This window comes from Carettochelys insculpta, chromosome 5 (assembly GCF_033958435.1).
Source record: "Carettochelys insculpta isolate YL-2023 chromosome 5, ASM3395843v1, whole genome shotgun sequence".
In the NCBI taxonomy this organism is placed as follows: Eukaryota; Metazoa; Chordata; order Testudines; family Carettochelyidae; genus Carettochelys; species Carettochelys insculpta.
The window spans coordinates 118339854-118354936 of NC_134141.1; the positions used below are offsets into that span (position 1 = coordinate 118339854).

General features: G+C 45.0%; 1 protein-coding gene across 1 annotated transcript in view; it reads right to left on the reverse strand.

The window, feature by feature from the left end:
• Positions 1–15083, reverse strand: part of SETBP1 (SET binding protein 1) — a 336945-nt gene that overhangs the window by 83574 nt on the left and 238288 nt on the right. The window lies entirely within an intron of this gene.

Here is a 15083-nt window from a genome sequence, read left to right on the forward strand (position 1 = left end):
TGACTATCATATCTCCCTCCACCCTTTTGCACATCCTGTGTAAACACAAAACACTGGGAAAGTGGGGACTTAGTAGGGAAATATATTTAGAAACAGCAGAAAGTATATTCTACCTGCACTTACCAGTGAGAAGTGGTGTCTCCTTCCCTAAACATTTAGTACAATATAAACACACCAGAACCATTCACATTTTAATTAGGATTCATGACTCACACAAGCTTTTGAACGAGAGGATGCAAAAATGTTTGCTGCTGACTTACTTCATGTTCAGGTGTGGCATGAACATGGAAGCAGAAAGTGGAATAAAGTAACAATCGTTCTTTCTGTTTGTTTGAGTCCTTTCATTCCAGCACTTCAAAGCACTTTTTCAGCATTAATTAAGTCATGCAACACCATGGAGAAGTGGGCTAGTATTATAATACTGTCCTCTCAATGGCTACGTCCACACAGCAGCATTATTTTGGAATTAGTTATTCCACAAGAGATTTTTTAGAATAGCTTACTTCAAAATAGTGCATCAACACACAAAATATGTAGCACAATAACACTCAGCTATTTCAAAATAGAAAGTCCATGCACAACAGAGCCTATTTTGGATTAGAGCTGCTGGAAGCACTATTGCTTATTTCAAAATAGACCTGTCTATACTGTTCCTATTCTGAATAAGCGTTATTCCTTGTGGAATGAGGGGTACAGAATTCAAAGTGAGCTGTCTGGTATTTTGGAATTATTTCAAAATAACGGTTTTGCTGTGTAGACACTTGCAAAGTTATTTTGGAAAAGTGGACGTAATTCCTAAATAACTTTCATGCGTAGACACACCGAAACAGAAAACCAACAGAGATTAAGTACCGTGTGGAATTTATACAGGTAGATAGTAGTGTATCTTGGATGAGAAATCGGAAGTCATGAATCTGGGTCTGATTCTCACTGTATTTATAAGTTAGGGAATCTTGTGACTTTAATTAGAGTTAATCCTGATTTAAATGAATGCAGAATCTGGACTACTGCCTCCTTCTCTTACCACATCCTAGCACAATAATGACTCTGATCAATATTTCCGAATTCATTCTTTTTTGAAAAAAACTGGGCAGCTCATTTGGATAACTTTAATGGGTATATTATCAGTGTCGGAGGAAATCCTTCTTACTTGGAACCACACACCCAGGGTTGCCTCACTGACCACATACCTCTCGTTGCTTTGATACCGAGCAGCTGCTTTGCACTGTATCATTAGTAAAAATCTATCTTGCCACATCTATCCCTGTAGAAGACAGTGAGTGCTGTGCTTGCCAAATGCACACTCCCTATACAATAATGTGCATGAATTTGAAAGGAACATGAGATCAGATTGTGCCATATATTTCAATGCAACATAATACTTTCTTTTCGGGGAGATGCAAATCAACTGACAACAAATCTCAAAGCAGGATGACAATTCCCAGCGTCTGTCTGGCGTTTCACAGACACAGCCTATTACAAACGTCTTCAAATTCCTGATCCTACCTAACTGTGTCATTCAGTTCACAGACAGAATAAAATCCATGTTCTGATGTACCAGAGTGACAAGAAGTTACAGGCTTAGTACACACACAGGGGCAGACTCTACCCTGCCCTGCCGGTAGACAATTTCTTTGGTGTACTCTCTAGAAAGCTTGTCTGGGGAATGCGTGACTCCACCCACACTCTACTATACATTTGAGTTCTGGGAACTTGTTCAAAGTGATTTTGAGGTTTTGCGTTAAGAAAAACAGGAAATTTGCAGTTATCTGATGTTTCCCTCCCCCCACCTCAAATCTACAACTCTCCAGGTTTTCATTTTAAAATTATTATTAAAACAACAAAGGATGTGAAGATACACATATAGGTCCCAATTGTGAGCAGAGTCTGAGCCAGGGGTCAGCAACCCCTGGCACGAGTGACGAGAGTGACAAGCAAAATGATTTTCATCAGCATATGAAGTGGGACCTCAGCCCTGCTCCTCCTCCATCATGCAGATGGGAGCCTGCTCAAAGCCATGCTGCCTGCGGATTAACAAAACACCAGCTAATGCTGCCAACCACCACCTAAACAGTAAAGCTCTGTATCTAAATGTATTTATTAATGAAGGTCTTGCAAGTAGGACTGTTAAAGACTTTATAAAGCATCACCAGCACTCAGCCCATACATAGAGGTCAAAAGGTCAAATTTCAGGACTCTGCCTTGGAAAGGATGCTGAGCCCTGGTGTAAGCTCTGATCAAAATAGATTGGGATAAAGGATCCTAGAGCATGCCAAAGGCTACGCTAGTATTGGACGTAATCTACAATAATTTAAATGCTGTTCTAATTTATACCCAGTGGTCCACAGGCTCAAAATGATTGTCCTGCCTTTTAAAAATAGATGGAGTACAGAGGGACTTACGTTCCCTTCTCCACTGTGCTAGGAGCCAGGAAGAGTGACACAATGGAGTTATTCAGCTATCTGAAGAGTCATCCCAGGCAAGGCATTAGGCATTTATCTGGCTTTCTGGTTACTATGTATCAAAGCAGGATCTCCAATATGACCCATAAACATTTAACAAAGAGGGCAGAGACAGTTTGCTGGCATGGAAGATGTTACGGGTTGAACCTCGCTAGTCTGGCACTCTCTCTCATCGGCAACATCTGTGGATCATCATGATTTTAGTTAACCACACGTCCACTAATCAAGGGTGTGGCCAAGTTTCCCGTGTTCCCAAAAGATTGTTTCCAGCCATCAGGCCTGACTTTCAGTGTTCTGTGTTGTTATTTAGTTCTCATTTACCCCTAAATATCTTCTATGAGCCCACTAACCAGTGGAAGTGTTGGTATGGCTGCTGGACAATATTGACATGTGGTTTGGCATATATTGACACCAGTGAGGTGCTGAGGGTGCCAGATTACAGAGGTTCAACCTGTAGCCAAGCCTAACCTTCTGCAGGCACTTGGTTTGGTGAGATGAGAGACAGTTAATGCAATGTTCTGAGGAATATCTGACTGATAGACATCTCCTCATGTTCTCCAGCAGTGTTTCCCAAATGGTGTTCTGCAGAACCCTGGGGTTCTGTGAAGTGAAAAGAAGGGTTCTGCGAGAAAATTCCTCTGTGGCTCCCTGACCTGCTGCCACTGAAACAGCAGAACTAAATGTAATTGGTTTAATGGCCAGCAGGATGGCAGGAGGGTCCAGCCATTAAACCAACTGAATTTAGTTCCTTTATTTCAGCTCTGGCAGGCCAGGGAGCCACAGAGAGCCCCTCATTCACCATGTTAACTGAGCAGCCACACCCTTCTGATGGGCGTGGCTCAGCTCACACTCACCCGTGGAACACCTCCATGTCAGCATTCCTTCTCTGGGCACGTGTGGCTCCCCAAAGTAGGCTCCCCAGCTAGGGCCACTGGTGGGGCCAGTGTGGGCCTGAGGTGGGTTAATCTGGGGAATGGGGGGCAGATTTGGGGCTGAGAGGGGTTAAGTCTGGTGATGGGGGGACCAGGTTTGAAGCTGATAGGGATTAAAACTGGGGGGGGGGATAAAGCTTGATGATAGGGGGCAGACTTGGGGGCTGAGACGCGTAAAGCCCGGAGATGGGTGGCAGGTTTGAGGACGTAGGAGGGCAGAGCCTGAGAATGGGGTTCTGTGAAATTCTTTCAAGTTTAAAAGGGTTCCACGGCTAATTAAATTGGGAAACTCTGCTCTACAAAATGTCTAGTGGCAATACAGGCTTCCCTACCCCATCGACCCTCAAAGACATACAATTGAGAGCAACACTCCGTGCAGATTGTCATTCATCTTTCTGCTGGGAATGCCTACCCCTTGGACACTTATGGTTGTAGTTTTCATGAGAGGAACTCTTCCAATCCCTGGCAGCTACAGTAAAACCACGTGGTTTCAGATATGCTACCAGACCACCACCAGATGATAACAACTCTCACCTCTCAGTCATTAGCAGCCGTGGCTAGAACTGAGGTAATGTCGAAATGAAAATCTCAACAGTCTATTCCACAATCCCTGAGCCTTTCCATTTCCCAGCTGTTTGACATGCCACTGATGATTTATGTGCCACAAAGAGCCCAGCAGCTTTCCAGCACTATAAAATGGCGGTTTCATCAGATTTCTGATATCACTCACAGTGAAGTCAACCAGAAATAACTCCATCGGGGCCAGTGTTGTTACTTCAGTTATGCATAGTTTATAAGAAATCAGACGTGACAGATACTGCAGTTTATGAGCCATCTTGTCCAGGACCCCATGCAAAACACTCACGCTGTTTATTTAACTTGGTTACATGAAGGCTTTGTTTGAACACGCAACTGTGTCATGATGATTTACTTCAGCATCACTATGACGTCACCATCCTTATTTGACTCTTAGTCACTATTATGGTAGACCAGATTCTCACAGTGACTTGACAACGTATATCTCTCATTGCTAACCCCCCCGACGCCGAGCCGCCTAGTCCTTCCTTTGCTTAACCACTGATGTTGTACGACAGCCAGTGATCTATGCTCGCTGTTTCTTGCAATTAGCATTAAGCTGGGTGCAAATTAGGTCAGCTTTGATGCTGCTGCAGAGGGCAGCGTGCCATCCACCAAGCATCACAGTAAAGTCCTATTCCTTTTTTTTTTTCAAATCCTGATTTAAAAGTGACGATTCTCTTTCAAGACCTGAGAGAAATCCAGTTTCGCGCCTAACATCGGCCTCTTTTATCTCTTGCTGTGAACTGCCCTGTGTCTGGCTCTCATAGTCAAGTCAAACTGTGTGTGATCTCTAGACAGAAGACTTTTTTTCCTCTAAATTATTCTTTAACGTTATTGTTGTAGCATATCAAACTAACGTCGTTAATTAAAACATTCTTAACTCTCCTTTGCAGTGATGCCTACAAAAAAGTCCTACCAATGTGCCGAGGCTGACGCTGCCCAGTGGGATAATCCATATTGATTGATTGGGTCTTTGTATTCCACCTGTCAGTCTCTGTCAACCTCTCCTGTTGTATTCTGACTGTAATCTCTGCGGGGTAGGGGCCATCTCTTTCTGGGTTTGCACAGGACCTAACAGAATGAGGTCCTATTCCTATTATTGGGGTTCAGGCCCCATGTCAATAAATAAATAAATAAATATTTTTAAAGTAAATACCCAAGTAGCATCTACTACAAGATAAGCCCAGCTGATATTTAATCTTGAAAAATTCCATTTACCTCAAAGTCTTCTCCACTGCCATTGTGTTACTGCTGGCTTTGCCTTTCCTAACAGCTCATTTAGCTGCACAAGACAGGTAAGGTAAAACAGCAACTTGTCCAGGAGTCCACAGCCGTCATATTTAAGGACCTGCCTCTCCCCTGCTTATTCAAGTCTTATGACAGTAAAATACTGTAAACGTCAACCCCGCTGCTATGGACAGCAGCTACTCCTATTTTACACTGGGGCAGCACACAGGTTGGATCCGGCCCACCAAACCACCTGGCTGGGCCTGCAGGAGTCTCCATCGGGCTCCCTGACTGCCCTGCCCCTACTCTGGGCTCAGAACAGCTCTCTGAACAATGCCAGTATGGGGAAGAGGAGGGAGAAGCTTCACATGCTGCCCCACTCTGTGTGCAGCAAAGCTTTGCAGCACCCATTGGCCAGTTTCTGGCCAATGGGAGCTGCCTGTTTGCAGAACAGACAGGGTGTAAAGTACCCCTCTGTAGCCAGACAAACACCCTCCCCACTCCAGGCTTGCAGCATCCAGCGTTGGCCGCACATGGAAGCAGAGGCATGGAAGGCAGGGGTCCTGGGTGAGGAACCAACTGGGCTGCTGGCCGGGAGCTGCCCAAGTGTCTCCCACCAGAACCTTCCTCTGGCACCCCAACCCCCCTCTCCCCCCAATCCTCTGCCCCCTTCCTGCACCACAGCCCCATGGAACTGAAACCTTCTGCACTTTGCTCCCGCACCCATAACCCCTCCCAAACCCTGCATCCCCGTCTCCTAATTCCAGTCACAACCCAAATCTCTGCAGCCCTCCTTCACTCCTGCTCCATGTCACAACCCCCTCCTAGACCTTGTGACCCAGCCTCCACCACAGTGTCCTGCCCCAGGTTATAGCCTCTTCCTTCACCCAAACTCCTTCCCAGATCTCACACCCCTCTCCTGCAGCCTGGTCTCTTACCCCAAGCTCTGTTATGCACCCAACCTCTATCCCAGACCCTGCATCTCCTCCATTACTATCATGGAAGCCTACAGTCCTCTACCACCTACCAAATTCATGGCATGCCCCCCCTCCCAATAAAAATTATTGCACCACCCTACACTGGAGTGAGAGGAGAGGTCATGATTCCTTGCGGGCTCTTAAAAAGAGCACTTGCTTTACGCAAAGTTTGGAATTGGCACAATTCCATAGGCTGGTTGTGGTCAAAATAGACACTTCAAACAAACCATTCCACCACTAGCCAAACCAGTGAAGAGAAATGGGCTGGAGACGCCAACTTCTGGGGGCAGAACTGCTTGTTTGCTGGCTGGACAGCCAAATGCGATGAGGAAAGTAGGGAGAGTGGTCTGCAGATATATACATTCTCATAAATGTTTATTGCCCTCCCATGGGACAGCCCTGCTTCTCCCACCCTCATTGTCCTCATATTTAACTGGATTAAGTCTAGGTTTTTCCAAAACCGTTCGTGCTGTGGCTTCAGCAGCTGAACAAAATAAACAATGCGGCTAAGAACTAAAATATAAGGTTGCTTTGGCGGTAAATCTAAAATCTCCCTATCTTATCCCGGCCTAATCTTTCTTCCTTCCCTCCATGATCCGTGCAAGCCTTAGAAGCGGCACAGGAAACGAATGTTATAGACAGCTACTGGCTGTACCTAACACAACCACTCAAAGACCAAACTTTCAGGAAGTGCTTTCCATTGCTGCCACCCACAGCCATCCTGTCCTGTGCTTCAGGGGCCACCACAACTGTCCTATGGACAGGTCCCAGGGGATTACCTGGGGGACTGGTGTGGGTCAGCAGGAGTGGTGCTTCCCTCCCTGTGGAGTTGGGGCAGCCCAGCAGCCTGCTCCACTCTGTCTTGCTGTCCTACTGCCTTCTCCCTGCCCACTGCACTCAGCATCTTCATGGCAGCAGAAAACAGAGAGCCCCAGCCGCAGGGCTCTCAGCTGCCTATCACCACAGCGAAGTGGAGCACTGTGGGTTGGGAGTAGGCAGTGGGGCAGAGCAGAGGAGGCCGCTAGGCCATGCCAGCTCCTGTCACTGTAGTGATATGGGGTAGGGTACCCCTGTTCCAGCCGCCCAGGTATTCCCTCAGGGTCGTGTTGCTGGGGGAGGGGACAAGGAGGCAGAGCAGGGACAGGATGGAGCACATTGGGGTTGGAGCAGAGGCAGGGCTCGGGGAAAGGGTGGAGCATTGGCAGAGCTTGCTTCTACCACCCTTATTATTTTCTCTCTTCATCGCGTCGCCACAGGAAGTGTTCAACTAGAGCAGCATAATGGGCAGGCTACTATGGCTTCTGGCAGTGGCTTATCTCTAGCACTGCATAAAGAAGGCGGGGCAGAAATATATCCTAAAGGACCACAAGATCCTTTCTCATGCCATGCACCTCATGAATTTTTAAGTACAGTTTGAGGAGAGCCCTAAGCAGCTAAGGCCGAGACAGACAGGGTGGTGGGGGTGAATGAATACGTAACAAACGGCCCTGGACAAAGCACTCATGCAATTCCTTCTGACTGAGTCATGACATAGCAAACCTTCAACTTGTGACTGAATATTGCCTGTGTTGCCCCTCAGCTGTTCTGGGCAGAAGCAAACCTCTGTCTTCAGGAGTTGTTTTTTAATGGCTGGTGTTTGACGTTGCTCAGGGCATTGCATGCGAGAAGCAGTCACAATGGAGATGGATTAGAGTAGTTAATATATCAAAAGTGCACGGGAAATGAAATTTATCACCTGAATATCATGTTGGTATCCATCTCCGGAACTTGCCAGGCTTCCGTCACTGACCTATCTGAACACTATCAATCATTAATGAATTTATCCACACAAAGTTCCTCTGCTTATTACACTCATTTTATAGATAGGGCCCAGAGGGGCTATGTAGCCTGTAGAATTCTCATAGGAGGTCTGTGACAGAGCAGGGAACCAAACCTGACTTTCACAAGCCCTAAACTAGCATGCTAATATAAGATCCAATCACCATAGATATACACAGAAAGGTCTGAGAGCTGGCAGAATGAGAAAACATCAGCAAGAAAGCCTTCATCATATATATTTTTTGAAAATTGTTGCTGCTATTCATCCAATAATATATTCACTGCAGAATATGCAATCAGATCTATAACTGTGGAACTACAGAAACCTGCCCATGGAATATAATAATGACTAAACCACAGCAATGTTAGCTGAACAGTGGGGTGGACTCGGACTATTTGGCCATCCGTAGCATGGTATTCTCTGCAACCATAGAAAGAGGAATCGCTTTGCCCACTAGTGATAAATAGCTGTCTCTTAGCTTCCCGTTGAGAGTGGGCAGCACTATCAGATAACAGCATATGCTATCCCTGAAAAACCAAAACAGGTTTTGATTTTGCCAACCGTTTTCCATGTGCTTTTTTTATGTGCAAATCAAGTCTTGTTTTAAAACAGGCAACAATATTGGATTCTTTGGTGAGGATGGCCATAGATTCATTCTGTGTTGTACAGATGGCTCATTCCCACAAAACACTTCAATAACTTCAGTGATGGGAGAAATGCTGTTGATTAAAATGGAACTACTCAAGGGAGTTAAGATACAGGTTGAACCTCTCTTGTCTGGCACTTTTGGGACCTGACCAGTGCCATTCAAGAGAATATGCCGGACCATGGGAAGTCAATATTGTCTAGCTCAATACTGACACTTTCAGTGCTTACTGGGTTCTTAGACAACATTTGGGGTAAATTATGACTAAATAACAGCACAGAACACTGAGAGACAGGACTGGTGGCTGTAAACAAACTTTATGGGACTATGGGAAACTTGGTCACACCCAAGATGAGTGGTTTTCCGGCTAACTGAAATCATGCCAGATTATAAATATACCCAGATGAGAGAGGTCTGGATTCAGGAGGTTCACCCTGTACATGCTTGTGTGTTAGCAGGATTCCTTCTAAAGCAGGACGTCCCATATCAGCATCAAAATGGTTTCTCATCCATTTCACTGCATCACCCATTCAAGATCCTTATCTCAATATGTCTCCGAGATTGCATCTACACTATGAGATAAATTTGAATTTAAGGCAGTTAGCTCGATATTACCACGTGACTGTCTTCACTGTAAATACCATTAGCGCGATTTAGAGAGCACTTATATCAAGATTATAATATCGCAGTTACCTGGTAGGTATAGTGTCAAGCTCGAATTCAGAAGTTTGATTAAAGGCCAGTGTGGAAACACCACGTCTTAAAATCAAAATTAATAGCTTCTAGAGGTGTCCCATATGTAACCCACAATGCTCCTCAGTGCTCCACTCTGGTCGCTGCTCTCCAGTTTATTAGGTAACAGGAAGACTGTGAATTTCAAAGCAGAAGCAGCAGTCGTGGCTGTGGGCTCATGTGTGTATGCGAGCCTGAGGAGTGTCTTTCTTTCTTTGCAATTAGCACAGTGAGAGCATCGTCCCATTACAAATAGCCCCGATAAGGAGTTTGTGGTTCTGTCTCTACACTTGTTATATTTTCTGAGCTGCCTGGTGCTAGCTGCTGCCCTGCCGCACCATGTGGCAACAAGGCTGTTGTGGGTGTCGTATTTGCATAAGACGCCAAGAAACTTCTTCTCGGCAGTTTACATCTATGTGCGAACTCCCTTCCCTCCCCCACAGGCGCCACGCAGTCTGGGTCTTTCCTGCACTTAGCCACATCACATGGGTAGCCCCCAACCCAATAAAAGGATGTGCCTGGTGTTCAGTGCTGGCCATGCTGCCAGGCAGCACCATGCTATAGATTGAGTACACTGAGGGCTCCAAGGGCAGGAAAGATATTCGGGGGGCTTGCAGACACCGGGGGGAAGTCTTCCCCAGCGGCCAAGATACTGGAGAACTTGCTGCTGCTGGGAGGGAAATCTCCCCTGTAAGCTAAGATACTCAGGGAGGACCACTTCAACTGGTCCCCCACTGAATCCCCCCACAATCACAGAATGGGACCACTGAGGCTTGCAGTTCCCAGTGTGAAGTCTCCCCCAGCAGCTAAGATTGCTGGGGGGACTAATTCAGCTACTTCAACATTCCAAGTGGCTCTGCAGCTGCAGACCACAGCACTCCCACACGTACCCCGCCAAAAACATTTTCAGGAGCTTGCTGTCCATTGCAGACACCTGCAGGTTTTATGTTTTGGCTATACAATCTTTTTGCTACCATCTCCTATCTGTCTTCATGTTTTGACCCCCTCAGAAACAGGGGGCGGGACAGGAGAGAGGGGAGGCTGGTTGAGATTCCTGTTTGCATTATAAGTTCAGTGTATGATATTTCACTGCCATCACCCATCTTGGAAATATCTGTGTAGTGAAGGTGAATGTCAAAAATCTTTTTTTCCTAGACTTTTCTTCCCCTTTCTTCTATCTTTGAGAATACAGTCAGGGTCCTTGTATTACTTTCAGGGATTGGCTGCAATCGTGGAGGGGAGATACTCAGTGGATGGCCAGTTGAGAATTCAGCTAGAGAAGAAAGACATCTCCGTAAATTTTTTGCAGTTTGTGTGGATGTCCTACTTTTCCTTCCTTTCAACAGCAAAAATGGACATTTGCTTAGCACGGGAGGGGAATGAGGAAAACACAATGTGGGAAGATGATGTCATAGACCAGCAAGCATATCCAGAAGGCTACAGGGATGAGGGAAATGTGGGACAACTTCCCACAATGCACTACTGCAACAGTCGATGTTTGCCAATTTGAGGGTGGCAGCAATGAGTCGACTTTGTGAGGAGCACGTGGGACGTGAGGATGGTCAAATTGGAACTCATTAATTCCAGAATTAGAAAATCATATTAATGAAGTGAAATTTAACTTGTAGTGTAGACGTAGGCCTAGTCTCACTTTGTTGTGTCTTTGGTTAATTGTTATAAAAAGAGACAGACAAACGGATGGCTGTGGTGTATGTCCTAGCAGGCACTGGCTGATGACTAGAGCTTGGGGCAACCTCTTTGCTGGTTCTTTCAGCTTCAACTGTTTGTGCTTCAGCTTCCCACTCATGATCTAAAGGACATACTGATTCCACTGAACGTTGGAGTTAAAGTGCTGCCATATGGTGTAGTGGAGGATGGGATGACAGGATACTTTGTAGGTGAGCTAAGTATTAACTTATAATGCACGTTAATCAGGCTAAATACCTGACATTTGGAGACTGATGATTACTACATTTCTTAATGGCTGCATATGATTAACTTTTTCGTCCTGTAAATTGACTGTGCATGGCACCAAAGCTGTATCTGAGGAAATGCACGCCCTTTGTAGCTGATGTTTGAGCCAGGATGTCTGATATGCATTGTAGATAATCTTTTGCTGGGTAACCTTCATTTACAAAGATCTGCAGAGATAATCTAAGTATAAAATAGCCTTTAGATGATGAGCAGTCTCAGGGTACAGCTATACTACAGGGATGATCAACCGTGCCACAGTCAGTTCGAACTTCTGGAGTTCGAATTAGCATACCTAATGGACACGTGCTAATTTGAATTTACAGGGTTCCCCTGTTGATCACGGTACTCCTGTCCCCCATTAGAAGAAAGGGAAGTTACAGGCTCCTGCTGGCCACCTTTAGTGGAGACAGTGCAGCAGCCTGAACTAAGGTATGTCAACTTTAGTAATATAATTAAGGTAGCTGAACTTACGTACCTTATTTCGACCTTCCCTGTAGTGCAGGAAAGGGATATAGAGAAAAATAGCACTGCACAGAGTAGCTTTTTAGTTATCAATTTATGCCATTGCCTCCACTAGCCTTGCTATGTATCACAACTTATCTTTAATCAGGTAAGCACCTATCTATAGTACTTATAGGGCCTCCAGAGTCAGAGTATCTATGCACTTCATAATCTCCATAATCTATGAGAGAGAAAGAAGGAACTGCTCTTCTGCTTCCCTCATTATACCCTCCATGAGATACAAATCACTTAATAGATCTATTTCTTATCTACAGAAAGGGAATCAGGATTTTTTAATCCTTTTGTTTACTGGGACCGCAAGCCCTTCAGGGCAGGGACTGTCTCTTGCTATGTGCATGATGGATTCATAGCCCAGTAGGGTTCTGATCTCTACTGGGGCCTTCAGGTATTATTGGAACACAAATCTTTTTTTTTTTTTTGAATGAAATGGTGCTTGCAGAAGAACATTACACTGAAAACTGTTAGCAGTATATGGACACCTGATAGCATGAAATGGTTCTCTCCTTATTTTATCGCAGCTATCTCCTTGCACTGTGCATCTCTTACCTTCAGAAATAGATAGTAAAGAAGAGGTATAAATGGTGCGTATATACTGCCAAGGACATGTGACTGAAACACCATGCAATAAAATTTACCAGGAGAGGAGAACCTGAAAGTTTGCTGTGAATCTGCATTAAACTCAAGTTGGAATATTCAGGAAGGCTTTTAAAATCACCATTATATATTATATATGATACATTGTATGGTGGGAGATTAAAGCTGCCTGATCCTGGGAACTATCAGAACTACAGAACAGCCTCCCGTTGGAGGACTACATATTCTCACAGAGCTTTCCTGGCTGTCATTTCCATGAAATAGAAGGTGAATTAGAGGAAAGAAGGTGAGGTTATCATGGAAAAGTTTAATTCATCCTCTGTGGACACCAGTTAATAGCTATGGACAATTTCAAGTGCAGACTGCGACTGGGAATATCAGTGAAGGGCAAAGGAAAATAAAAAGCTGCATTAGGATCTTAGAAAATCATAAGCAGACAGATGTTCTTGGACTTAATGAGTGTTGGCTCCAGAACTTTCTTGGCAGAGCTCTTTTTAATATTTTTAGTTTTGTAGTGCAAGTTACAGCCTTGTTTAGCTGTCTCTGGTTACCTAAATGTTGATGATTTTTCCATCTAAATAATACCTTAACTATGAAAAAAATAGTTCATAATCTGTAATGTGATGGATTAGGTCAGAGGGGACCAACACCTATTAGCAATCATGAAAGTAAAAAATTCTATAGTTTAACTACAAAACAATTTTTACAAGTTGGAATGGTCAGTGTACTGAAGCAGAGAGTGAATGTCTAACCACTTTGTCTTGTTCTATACTGACGTGTAAGGAGCCAAAGGGAAAAAAGTGAATCAGGGTTTTTATTAACAAAAAATTCTACCCTCAGCTGAGCTAAAAGTCGGTTTGGTAGGAAATTTAGGGTGATTTCAGGGCTCAGTTTCAAAGTGTCCTTAGTTATTTTAGTTTTTTTTCCCCCTCTTGAGAATGTTCTTTTCATATATTAAATGTATTAGCTTGGAAAATTAAGATTCAGCATTTTTTCGAGTTCATGAGAATGAAAGCGCCTGCAACCACATCTGTTACGACATTGGGAAAACAGTAATGTCCAGCATGTAGCTGAGACACAGCCAGGATAAAAATGAGGGGTGCTCTGAACCCTCATGTACTAGGACATAACCTCATCATTGTAACAGAAGCCACTGCAGTGCATAGATAATGACCCCACCGTGTGAAGGAGGTATTAATCTTTTGCAACTGACCTATTCATGTTGGTTGCCTAGGACCAGGAAATAAATTCAGTCCCACTGCAGCATTTCTGTATGTCCTGCATTTGTTACTTTTGGTCCGTGTCCATATATCCATGAAAACTACCATATTTCCAACCTTCTGGCTGTTTTTCTGGTGACTAAAGATGTCAGACTACTTGCCTAGTACACTTGCTCTTTACCTAACTAAAGGGCAGATCCTAGTCACAGTGAAGGAAAAAGAATAATCCAATTAACTTCAACATGAGCAGGCTGCATAAATTTTATATTCTGTCCCTTGACCATCTGCAGCAATGATTCTGTCTTCATTTTCTATGCCAAATATGACTCAAATTTGAGGTCTCTCTTTAAATATATCAGAATCCAGCTATGAATCTCCCCCACACCTGGCCATCCTTATAGAGGGCATCCTCCTCCAGAACCCAAGTGTGAACGGTAATATATGATAGATGAACAGACCTCTGATGGTGCTGGAGCACTGAGCTTGCTGCCAAGCCAAAGTTTTTTACAATGCAAAAAAAAACATCTCCATGTCGTTACCAGGAAGGTAGCTTTATAATGGAAAGTGAAGTTGTCTTTCAGACAAGGTTCAAGTCCCTTTCTTCTTTTGTGTGGAGGAAGTCTTGAACCTCAAACTGGAACTCCACAACTCCTTCCTCACAGACCCACTAGCCCACCATAGCTGCGTCTACACGTGCACGTTACTTCGAAGTAGCGGCACCAACTTCGAAATAGCGCCCGTCGCGTCTACACGCGTCAGGCGCTATTTCGAAGTTAACTTCGACGTTAGGCGGCGAGACGTCGAAGTCGCTAACCTCATGAGGAGATAGGAATAGCGCCCTACTTCGACGTTGAACGTCGAAGTAGGGACCGTGTAGACGATCCGCGTCCCGCAACGTCGAAATTGCTGGGTCCTCCATGGCGGCCATCAGCTGGGGGGTTGAGAGATGCTCTCTCTCCAGCCCCTGCGGGGCTCTATGGTCACCATGGGCAGCAGCCCTTAGCCCAGGGCTTCTGGCTGCTTCTGCGGCAGCTGGGGATCTATGCTGCAGGCACAGGGTCTGCAACCAGTTGTCAGCTCTGTGGATCTTGTGTTGTTTAGTGCAACTGTGTCTGGGAGGGGCCCTTTAAGGGAGCGGCTGGCTGTTGAGTCCGCCCTGTGACCCTGTCTGCAGCTGTGCCTGGCATCTCTATTTTGATGTGTGCTACTTTGACGTGTAGACGTTCCCTCGCTGCGCCTATTTCGATGTTGGCTGCACGTGTAGACGTAGCCCATATCTTCTAAATCTAAAAGATCAATCAGCCTTGCTCATTTATCAGTTAGGGCTTACTGCTTCAGTGATACTTGGCTCCTCCACTCCAGTCTGAGGTGCATGACTTTACAAGACTTCTGCTGACCA